Source organism: Propithecus coquereli, unplaced genomic scaffold, assembly GCF_000956105.1.
Source record: "Propithecus coquereli isolate 6110/MARCELLA unplaced genomic scaffold, Pcoq_1.0 Scaffold658, whole genome shotgun sequence".
Lineage (NCBI taxonomy): Eukaryota > Metazoa > Chordata > Mammalia > Primates > Indriidae > Propithecus > Propithecus coquereli.
In genome coordinates this window covers 410752-421808 of record NW_012152596.1, presented here as the reverse complement: position 1 = coordinate 421808, position 11057 = coordinate 410752, and positions in this window count along the sequence as shown.

The window sequence follows — 11057 nt, the reverse complement described above, 5'->3', positions numbered from 1 at the left end:
TGGGGATGGCACCTGGAGCCCCACGGGGGCCCCTCACTGTCACCTGTGCTGGTGCACCTGGCCGCCCCGCCTGGCCTGTTCCCCACCAACCTGCAGGCATCGAGCCGAGGCCAGCGCAGTGGCCGTGTCCCGGGAGCAGGGAGCCCTGCCTGGCGTCCACACGGTACATCCCTGAAGCAAGAAGGTGCCCGACGCGGTGGAGGCTGGACTTCTGGAGAGGGATGGGCACCCAGTGCCTGGCAGGGAGCTGCCTGGTGGCTTTGTTCAGAATTCCCCAGATCCTGCTCTGTCCTCCCCGAGAGAGTGACATGGGAGAGAAAACACAGCCACAAGCAAGGGCTGTCCAAGTGGTAACCGCCAGGAGGTGTCAGCACCTAGTGCTACAGCGTCCCTGGGCACTGAGCAGCCTCCCCTGCACGGGCCTCTGCTGGCCCAGGAGGTCAGCGCCCCCAGCTGCCTCTGAGGATGGGGCACCGGCGCAGCAGACACACCTCACCTCTGCCACTTGGGGTGCTTATTTTCTTTAACAGATCAGAAGATACTGCGCACTGCTTGAAAAAATGTGCAGGAATTACGGACACTTCAAGCAGTAAAAAGAAGAAATTACAAGCTCACTCAATCTCAGAGTTACCCAACCAAGCTTTTTCTGTGCATAATTCACTTTACCAAAATTGGATCAAGGCCGGGCGTGGTGGCTCACGTCTGTATTCCCAGGACTTTGGGAGGCTGAGGCGGTGGGTGGGGGGAGGATCGATACTTGAGCCCCAGGAGTTCGAGCCCAGCCACACAAAAAACTAAAAAAATATTATCCGGCATGCTGGTGCACGCCGGTAGTCCCAGCTACTAGGGAGGCTGAGGCAGGAGGATCCCTTGCGCCCAGGAAGGCAAGGTTACAGCGAGCTGTGACCCTGCCTGGGCCACACTCCAGCCTGAGCAACAAAGTGAGGCCCTGTCTCAAAAAAAAAAAGGATCAAGATAAAACTAATCATTTTATAGCAAAGTAGCTGTACGATGCTTCCTGTCAAAAAATAACACAAACCATTTACTCAGCTGACGTTTTTGAGCCTCTGCTATTCATCAGGGACCAACTGACCGTTCTTGGCTAGAGAGGCGAACAGAGAGACCTGGTGACACCTGTGGGACAGCAGGCAGCAAGGACACAGGCGGCAGGGAGGGCGGTGCACAGGGCAGGTCCGGGCCCTGGGAAGGAGCAGCTGCCCTGAGCGCGCGGGCTGCTCATTCAGGGAACATCAGCGAGGGGGCGTTGGGGGCCTGGGGAGAGCCAGGTGGGGGCCAGGAGTGACACCCTTGAACGGACGGTGGGAGCTGGAGCAGCGCGGGCTCCCGCGGGGCTTCGACGGGGGCCTTCGCGGATGCTGAGGGGCTGGCGGGGACACCGGAAGCCCCAGTGAGGATGGTGGCGCGGGCGAGGGTGGGCGGGGCAGGCCAGGGTCTGTGCGCCCCCAGACGTCGGGTGGAGACGTCAGGATGGGAGGCCCGGCTCAGGGTGGGGGCATCTGGTAAGGGGAGTGAAAGTCGGGACCAGCCGGCAGGACGGAGGGCGAGGAGGGCGAGGAGGGCGAGGAGGGCGAGGAGGGCGAGGAGGGCGAGGAGGGCGAGGAGGGCGAGGAGGGCGAGGAGGCGCGGCGAGAGCAGGACTCCCGGGCGCCCGGGCGGGCCGAAACCCTTGGGCGGGGAGGATCCCGCGGGGGGCCGCTGCGCGGGTGCGCGCGGTCCGGGTGCCCGCGGCGCGCAGGTCGGCGGAGCAGGAACGTCCGTGGGACCCCGAAATGTCCCGGACGAGGGACGCCGCACGAACCACCCTGCGTGCCCGGCTCACATCCCGTCCCTGGGAAGCTCAGAGTCAAAAAGTATCATACTAATATTTTGTGTAGCTTGTAGAAACCTTTAGTGCTTTCGATTCTCGGGCAGGCCCCACGGAGCAGGCGAGGCGTATCCCCTTCTGATCTATTTGGATCAAAACAGTCGCCCCCCACGCCCCCCGCCCGGGCCCAGTGAGCCCTGGCCCCGCAGCTGGGCACAGCGGCAGGTGTGCACGTGGGCTCCGCAGGTGGGAGGGGGACGTGTGACGCTGGGGGTGGGGGCAGATGGTCTAGGGGCTCAGGGCGCGACCCCACCCCAGGGGGCACTGACCCTGGGGACACCCCACCTCTCCCGCCCGGACGGGGGCCGCCGGGGCGCGGCGGTGCGGAGCGGGCGCGGATGCGCGCGGGCGCCCCCTGCCGCCTCCCCGCACGGGCGGCTCCGGGGCGCGGCGGGCTCGCGTGCCGGGGCGGGGCCGTCCTTCTGTGCCCGCCCCGCGCCGGTCCCCGAGATGCAGGCGCCGCGAGCGGCGCGGCCACAGCTCCTGGCCCGGGCGGGTTATCCCGCGGGCGCGCCCGAGCCTCTGCGCCTCGCCGGCCCCGGGTAAGTGCGCTCGGCGGACCCCGCCTCGTGCCCCCGCCGTGGGCGCCCGCGTCACCCAAGAGCCCCTGCCACCCCATCCTCGCGTCGCCAGGCCCCGGGCCGCTGGACGGGGCGGGCACTCTGAGGTCCGACTGGCCGCTTCTCACCTAAAACCGGACCTTTGGGGGAAGCGGTTGTAGTTCCGCTGTTCCTGGTCCTCGGTTTCCCGTTCGGTGCTGTTCCCACCCCTCACGCCCCCACGCGTGGGTGGACACCCCTGTGCCACGTCGGGCAGCTGCGCTAATCGTCCTTTGCTCTGGGCCCGGTTTCTTCCAGAAGCGTCTTGGGCAGATGCTGGCAAGGGGCTTCCAGCAGCCCCCGGGCCTGGGGGGGGCCGAGCTCTGCGGGGGCAAAGCGGGGCGAGCACCGGCCGGAGGGTTCTCGTCCTCGTGAGGGGCCGCTGCCCAGGCTCGGTTTCAGTTAGTAGCACCCCAGTTTTTTTTCACTGAAGTCTTATTTCGAGTGGCTGAAAATCCAAGACTGCGGGTGGTGCGAGAGGGACGGGGAACCCCGGCGTTGCTGGAAGTCTGAGTGGCACAGACCCCGGGACGCCGCCCTGGGGTGGCTGCTGTGATCCCCACTGGGGAGGGAGGCCGGGGGGTCCCCGTGGGCAGGTGACGGGCCGGGGCTCTACGGGCAGCAGGCAGAGGCGTGGGCAGCTCCGCCATGGGCCCCTCCCAGGGGCCTCTGCTCTCTGGCTGGCCTGAGCCGCTGGCTCTGGCGGCATCTGCACTCCGGAAGCATCCAGTGGGCCTGTCCGGCTGTGGCCACCCCACGGGCCATCACGGGAGGGAGGGCTTGCCTCCTCAGGACCCCTGTGTGACCAGCCACAGGCTGTGGCCCTCGAGGGGCTTGCGGAAGGGTGAGCGCGTGCTCAGGTGTGCGGACGAGCCGCCTCTGTCAGTGCTCACGGCCGCCTGTGCGGCAGTTGTCATTCATTTCACAGACGAGGACAGCAAAGTAGGTACCTCGTCCGTCTCAGAGCGAGTGACCGGTGGCACTTAGACTCAGGGAGTGAGTCACTTCCGTCCCACACAAAGCAGTCAGTCAGTGCGGCCCCAGAGCTGCTGAGAACGCCCAGTCGAAAGCAGGCTGGAGGTCGCAGACCTGACAGTGGGGAGATACCGCTGCCCGGGTGGGCTTTATTTTTAGTTTTCACTTATCCGTGTTTTCTGAAATGAGCAGATAGGACTTTTACCGTAGGAGAAAGGTGCTTAGAGAAATTCAGATTTCAGCGTAGTGCAGCGGGGACCCCGGCGAGTACCTGTGCGCAGTACGTCCGGCAAGGCTGGGCGCGCGGCCCCCAGCTCAGCCCCTGGCTGCAGAGGGACCCTGGCCCAGGCCACAGAGAGCCTCCACCCACGACTCAGGCAGAGAGGGCAGCCGCGTCAGCAGGCCGGACACCCGCACCTGGCCTGGGGCGTTTCTGTGGGGAGCTGGGTCCAGCCCGCCGGGGGCCCCTCTGCTCGAGGAGCGTGCACAGTATGCAGTGAAGTAGAGCAACCTGTTGCAGGAACATCCGCCTCCTGGATTTGGGGTACACAGGCAGGACTCAAGGCACAGGGAAAACCGAGACGGATTCGGGGGACACTGTGGGCCCAGCCCCACACGGGCAGCATCTTGGGAGATTTATCTGCTCTTGGCGCTTTTTGCCAGAGCCTGTGCTTTCAGGGACGTTCCCCAGCCCCGAGCTGGAGACACCCAAGAAGACGTGGCTTGGCCACCGCGTCCCAGGCAGCGGGTGGTCACCAGCGAGTGTCTGGTGTGTGAGGCCCGAGAGGGCCATGCCGGGAGCCTCTTGCCAGCACCGAGCTCTTGGGCTCCTGCCTCAGCTCCTGCTGCTCGGGTGGGAGCTCAGACGTAGGTGAGTGGGGAGGGTGGCGCTGCCCCTCAAGGTCCCTGCCCCCTCCCCTTCCCGGTCATCCCCCAGCCCCGGAATCTTTGCTGCTCTCCTGCTCATTTGGGGACGGGGGTTGGTCAGGCCGGTGGTGTGGGGCCCAGGGTCTGCTGGGCTGGTGCAGGTCGGCCCATTCCTCTCCACCTTCCTTGACCTTGAGGGGTGGTGGGGGAGTCTCAGGGTGCCGGGAAATGTCCCCGGTCTGTTCTGCCCCCTCGGCTGGGCCAGGCCTGGGTGTGGCTCCGGAGTTTCCTGTTTGAGTCCAAAGACCTTGTAGTTGAGACGGGGTGGCCTTGCACGCTGGCCTCCCGCCACCAAGTGCCCAACCTGGTTTCTCAGAGAGGTGCACCAGACCAGGCACGTGGCCACGGCCGAGGGTGAGGCCAGACGCCCACCGCGCTTCCCTGAGAAGGCCGGACCCTTCTGAAGTGCTGTCTCCCCTCCACCCCCCACCCGCCCACGACGTCTGTCCCTGCTCCGCCCTGCAGCCCCTGCGACGCCATCACTGTCAGCGCCCTGGTCCACCCGTGCAGGGCTCTCCCACTCTGCCTTCTCCACGGGATCACCCCTCAGCTCGAAGACCCTCATTTGACCCACCAGCCCCTGTGGCGACCGCCATTCCCTGCTGCCTTCGCTGCCAGACGTCCTGGGGGCCTTTCTGTTCTCACCGTGCCAGCTTCTTTCCTGCCATTTGCTTGCTTTCTTAACACTCAAGAAATTTTATGATTATATGTAAATTTGTGCTCTGTATGTTTTTATTGAGGCAAAATTCACATAACATAAAATTGACCATTGAAAAGTGAACATTTCACCGGCATTTAGTATATTGACAGAGCTATGCAGCCACCACCTCTATCTGGTTCCAAAACATTTCACCCTAAACGGTGCCCACCCGCTAAGCGGTCGCTCCTCTCCCCCGTCCCTGGCAGCCCCTGACCTCCTTTCCGTCCGCGCGACTTGCCTATTCTGGATACGCCGCGTACGTGGAATCACTGTGTGGCTTCATTCATGTCGCACAATGTTTTCAAGCCGCAGGTGTTTCGCTCGACTTTATGGCTGAATATTATTTCATTGTACGCATACCCCACATTTCGTTTATCCGTTTGTCAGTTGATGGACGCTGAGTTATTTACGTTTTTGGCTATTGTGAACAATAGTGAGCATTTGTGTGCAAGCTTTTGTTTGAACATATGCTTTCGGTTCTCTTCGGTATGTGCCTAGGAGTGGAATTACTGGGTCGTTTAGTAATTCTATGTCTAACTGTTTGAGGAAACACCAAACTGTTTTCCAAGGCAGCTGCACCATTTTACATTCCCAGCAGTGCAAAAGGGTTCCAGTTTCTCCACATCCCCACCAACACCTACGTTCCATTTATTTAAAAAACAATAGCCATCCTAGTTGTGTAAAACGGTTTCTACTTAGGGATTTTTTTGCATTTCCCTAATGATTTATGATGCTAAGCATCTTTTCAGGTGTTGACCATTTGTATATATTCTTTGGAGAAATGTGTATTCAAATCCTTTGCCCATTTTAAAATTGGGTTGTTTATCTTTTTGTTGTTGAGTTGTAAGAGTTCTTTGTATATTCTGGATACTAGACCCTTATCAGACATATGATTTGCAAATGTTTTCTCCCATTCTGTGGGTTGTCTTTTCACTTTCTTGATAGTGTCCTTTGAAACAAAAGTTTTTAATTTTGATGAAGTCAATTTACCCGTTTTTTTTCTTTTATTGTGCTTTTGGTGGCATATCTAAGACTCCATTGCCAAATTTAAGGTCGTTGTTGAATCTAAGGCTATGAAATTGATACCAGTGTTTTCTTCAAGAGCATTATAGTTTTAGTTTTTACATTTAGATCTTTAATCAATTTTAAGTTAATTTTTTCAGGTAGTGTGAGGCAGGAGTCCAGCCTCATTGTTTGGCCTGTGGATATCCACTTGTCTCAGCACCAGTTGTTGAAGAGACTGTTCTTTCCCCACTGAATGGCCTTGGTGCCCTCACTGAAAATAATTCGCCGTCGTATGTCTGTTCTTATGCCACATTTTCTTTCTGTTTAATTCTTTAAAAAAACCTGAACTTTTTGTTATGGAATTTTTCAAATCTTTTACAGAACTCGAGAGATTGGCATAATGAGCCCAGTTTATCATCAGCCAGCACAGACGGTCAGCTATCAATATTGGCTGATCCAGTTTCATTCAAACCTCACTCTGCCACCCCCAGACCATTGAGATTCCACCATTCTCCCCAGATTATGTGGAAGTAAAATTCCTACATGCCATTTCTTTCGTATGTATTTCGGTGTGTATCTCTAAAACATGCAGACTTTTAAGAAATCAGCTTTTCATATTTATAACTTAATTTTTTATCTGAATTGAGAGACGTTAATATTAGGAAGTATCGACTGCACCAGTGGAGGAACTACAGAGATGGAAAGGGGACTCTGAAGGGAGCTTTAGGACGGAGGGACGGTGCCTAAGGAGCACACTAGGAAGGGGGCTCCCTCCCCCAAGCTGGGTTCAGGCCTCGCTGGAGAAGCGTGGTGCAGCCTCCTGGAGGGCAGGGACGTTCGCTGGGTTTCCCTGCCTCCGCCAGTGGTGGGCGGGAACAGGAAAAAACAGAAGTTCTGGAATCAGAAGATGCCCCTTACTCCCGCAAGTTTCCTCCGCTGCCCGCTGCCGCCAGGTGCAACGTGCTGGCTCTGAGAAGAAACGCTGACAGGGCCCACCCGTTAGCGCCAGGCAGGGAGGAAGGGTGAACGTGGACTCTGCAGGCGGTGGATGGATAACTGGCACGACTTCGAGTGCCGTTCCGCCCCCGACTCGTCCGCGCTGTGAGTGCCACACGCTTGCCGTCTGTGCAGGTTATAAATCCCACAATGCACTGTTACTTTATTGTTTAAACAATGATCTTTTAAGGATATCTAAATAATAAGTTGAAAAATTATGTAGATTTACCCGTGTGGTTGACATTTCCTGTGCCTTTTCTTCCATTTTGCAGATGCGTGTTACAGTCTGGTTGCGCATTCGTGTGGCGGGAAGACTTCCTGTCACGTTTCTCGCAGTGTGGGCCGACTGGCCGTGATTCTGTCAGCTTTTGCATGCCTGAAAACTCTATTTCACCTCCATTTTTGACACGTTTTCCCAGCTCAGAGAATTCTAGGTTTCAGTTCGTGTTTCCTTTCAGTGCCTCAAAGACGTTGCTCCACCGTCTTCTTGCTTGCACTGTTTCTGACGAGGCATCTGCTGTCTTCCTTGTTTTTCTTTCCCCTCACCCCATGCCTGTGTTCTCTGGCTTTTAAAATGATTCTACTTATCCCTGGTGTGAGCAATGTGATTATCATGTGTGTTGGCGTCACCGTCCGTATGTTTCTTGTGCTTGGGTCTCATTGAGCTTCTTGGATCTGTAAGTTTACAATTTTTGTCACATCTGGAAAAGGTATCTGATATTATTTCTTAAATTTTCTGTCACCCTTTCCCCTCCTATGCTTTAGGGCTGAGTTACACACAAGCATTTGATTTTTATTTGAGTACTGTTGTAAATGCTACTAGCTTCTTAAAAATCTGAATTCCAATTGTTCATGGCTAGCATGTAGAAATATAATTGACTTTTGTATATTATCCTTATACCCTGCGACTCACTGAACTCAGTAATTAGTTATAGGAGATCTGTTTTTGTAAAACTTTTGTAATTTTATACATATACAGTCATGTTGTCTGTGAATAAATAGAGCTTTCTTTCTTCCTTTCCCAGTTTTACGACTTTTGTTTATTTGTTTTGCTTTGTTGCCCTGTGGTGCGGCCCATCTTTGCCTTGGCCATGAACTCAGCGGGAGGCTTCAGCTTCCACTGTTGGATGTGATGTTGGCTGTAGGCTTTCGTAGATGCCCTTTGTCAAGTTACTTAAGTTCCCTTGTACTCCTAGTTTGGTGAGAGTTTTTTTAAATTATCATGAATAGATTTGGATCTTGTCAAATGTTTTATTGCATGTATGGAGATGATCTTATGTATTTTCTTTTTAGTTTATTAATATAGTAAATTACAGGGATTGATTTTTGGATGTTGAAGCAGCCCTGAAATGCCACGTGGATAAACCCTACCTGGTTGTGATGTATTATCCTCTTTATATATTACTGGATTCCATTTGCTAATACCTGAATTTAATTGAGGCTTTTTGTGTCTATGTTCATGAGGGATGTTGGTCTGTAGTTTTCTTTTCTCTTTGGTTCAATGTTAGGGTAATGGTGAACTCATAAATAAGCTGCCAATTTAAAACTTTTTTTTTTAAAATGAATTTCAATATATTCAAAATTTTACATTTTTTAAAAATTCACATGCAATATTCTGAAAGCTTACAAATGGCAATGTGCCAATTTAAAACTCTTTATTTGATTTTCTGCCAAAGATTTCAGAGAATTGGTATTATTTCTTCTTTAAATTGGTAGAATGTATCCGTGAAACCACCTGGGCCTGGAATTTTCTTTGTTGGAATAGATATAAAACTACCTGTTTTTTCTTGAGTGAGTTTTGGTAGTTTGTGTCTTTCAAGGAATTCCTCCATTTCATCTATATTGTTGAATTTATGGGGATGGTATCTGTCTTAATCTGCTTGGGCTGCCGTAACTAAATGCCGTAGACCGGGTGGCTTAAACAACAGAAATTTCTTTCTTACAGTCCTGGAGGCTGGGAAGTCCAAGAACTGGCTGATTTGATTTCTGGTGAGGGCTCTCCTTCTGGCTTGCAGACGGCTGCCTTCTCACTGTGTCCTCACAGGGAGAGTGAGGGCGAGCTCTGGTTTCTCTTCCTCTTCTTATTAGAGCACCATTTCTATGGGACCAGGGCCCCACCCTTATGACCTCATTTAACTGTAATCACTTACAGGGGTGAAGGCTCTATCTCCAGTTCAGTCACATGCAAAGTTAAGGCTTCAACGTAGGAATTTTGGGGGTACACAATTCAGTTCATAACGTAATTGTCTTATTTTTCTTTTAATGTCTGTGGAATCTGTAGTAATGTCCTCTCTTTCATTCCCAATAGTGCTAGTTTGTGTGTTTTTTATTTTTTGATCAGTATGGCTAGAGATTTATTAATTTTGTTGATCTTTTCAGAGAACCAACTTTTGTTTTCATTGCTTTTTCTTCATTTTTGTGTTTTAAGTTTTGTCGATGTCCATTTATTATTTCCATCTTTTTGGTTGATTTGGGTTTATTTTCTCTTCTTTTAGTTACTTAAGTTGGAGGCTTAGATTACTTATTTTAGACCTTTAATTTGTTCTAACATAAGCATTTAATACTATCAGTTTCCTTCAAAGTAGTGGTTAGGTGCATCCCACAAAGTATGATGTGTTTATGTTTTCATTTTCGTTCAGTTCAGAACATTTAAAAATTTTCTTTGAGACTTCCTCTTTGACCTATGCTTATTTAGAAGTGGGTTTCTTTCCAAATATTTGGGAATTTTCCAGATATCTTTCTAGTTTAATTCCATTATGTCAGAGAACATACTTTGTATGATTTCTATTTTTTAAAAAATATTTGTTAAGGATTGTTTTAAGTCCCAGAGTATGGTCTGTTGTGGTGAATGTTCCATGTGCAAAAAATGCATACTCTGCTGTTGTTGGATGGAGTGTTCTGTAAATTTCCATTAATTCAAGTCTGCTGTTGTTTGGAGATTCTGTTTGCTTACTGATTTTGCTTACTTGTTCTATGGATTACTGAGATAGGGATGTTGATATCTCTGATGAATTATCCTTTCAGTTTTATTAGTTTTTGCTTCATATATTTTGAAGCTCCATCCTAAATGCATACACATCGAGGATTGCCGTGTCCTTTTGGAAAACTGACCCCTTTATTATTGTATAATATACTTCTTTTTCCCTGGTGACATTCCTTGTCCTGAAATCTGCTTTTTTTATACCCACATAGCTACCCCAGCTTGGTCTGACTAATGCGTGCATGGTGTATCTTCTGTCTGTTCACTTTACCTACTTACATCTTTCTATTCAAAGTGGCTTCCTATATTTAAAGTGGATCCGTGACACATTTCCGATACTCAAGGCACTTTGCACACGGGGTGGCAATTGGGCCAGCCTGGATGGGCGGTTGCTGCACACAGGCCTGCAGGATGTCTGTGAGGGCTCAGAGGGCCTCGCTGCATGGAAGAATCGCGAATCCGAGACAAGAAGGGTGATGCCCTCCTGGGTGGGGAGAGCCGCTGGGGGCCTGCTCGGGCCTGTGTCCGGCACTGGCGGCACCGTTGCTGGGCGCCCGCGAGTCGGCGACCAAAGGGGAGTCCGGCGCTGCAGAATGCAGCCGAGATTTGCCCGTGGAAGGGAAAGGCCGCTGCCGAGCCCAGGGCCGGCGAGGGCTCCGGCCCCCAGGAGAAGAGGACAAGACCCTGGGGCTCCACAGAGAGGGGGGGCAGGGCGGGTGTCTCCCCCGCAGGCCGGTGACGCCTCCTGAGCGCTGGGTCCCCGCGAGGGCGTGAGGGGCAGGACCCTCCCCCGTGGTGTTGAGCCCGCTCGGGTGGGCCTTGTCCTGCCTCTGTGGCTCTGCGGCACCAGAGCGTGGGAGGGGCGCTGGGAGTGCGGGGCGTGGGCTGCAGGGACCCCACGGGGGGCCTGGGGTGCGGGGAGTGGGCTGCAGGGACCCCACGGGGGGTGGTGGGGTGCGGGGAGTGGGCTGCAGGGACCCCACGGGGGAC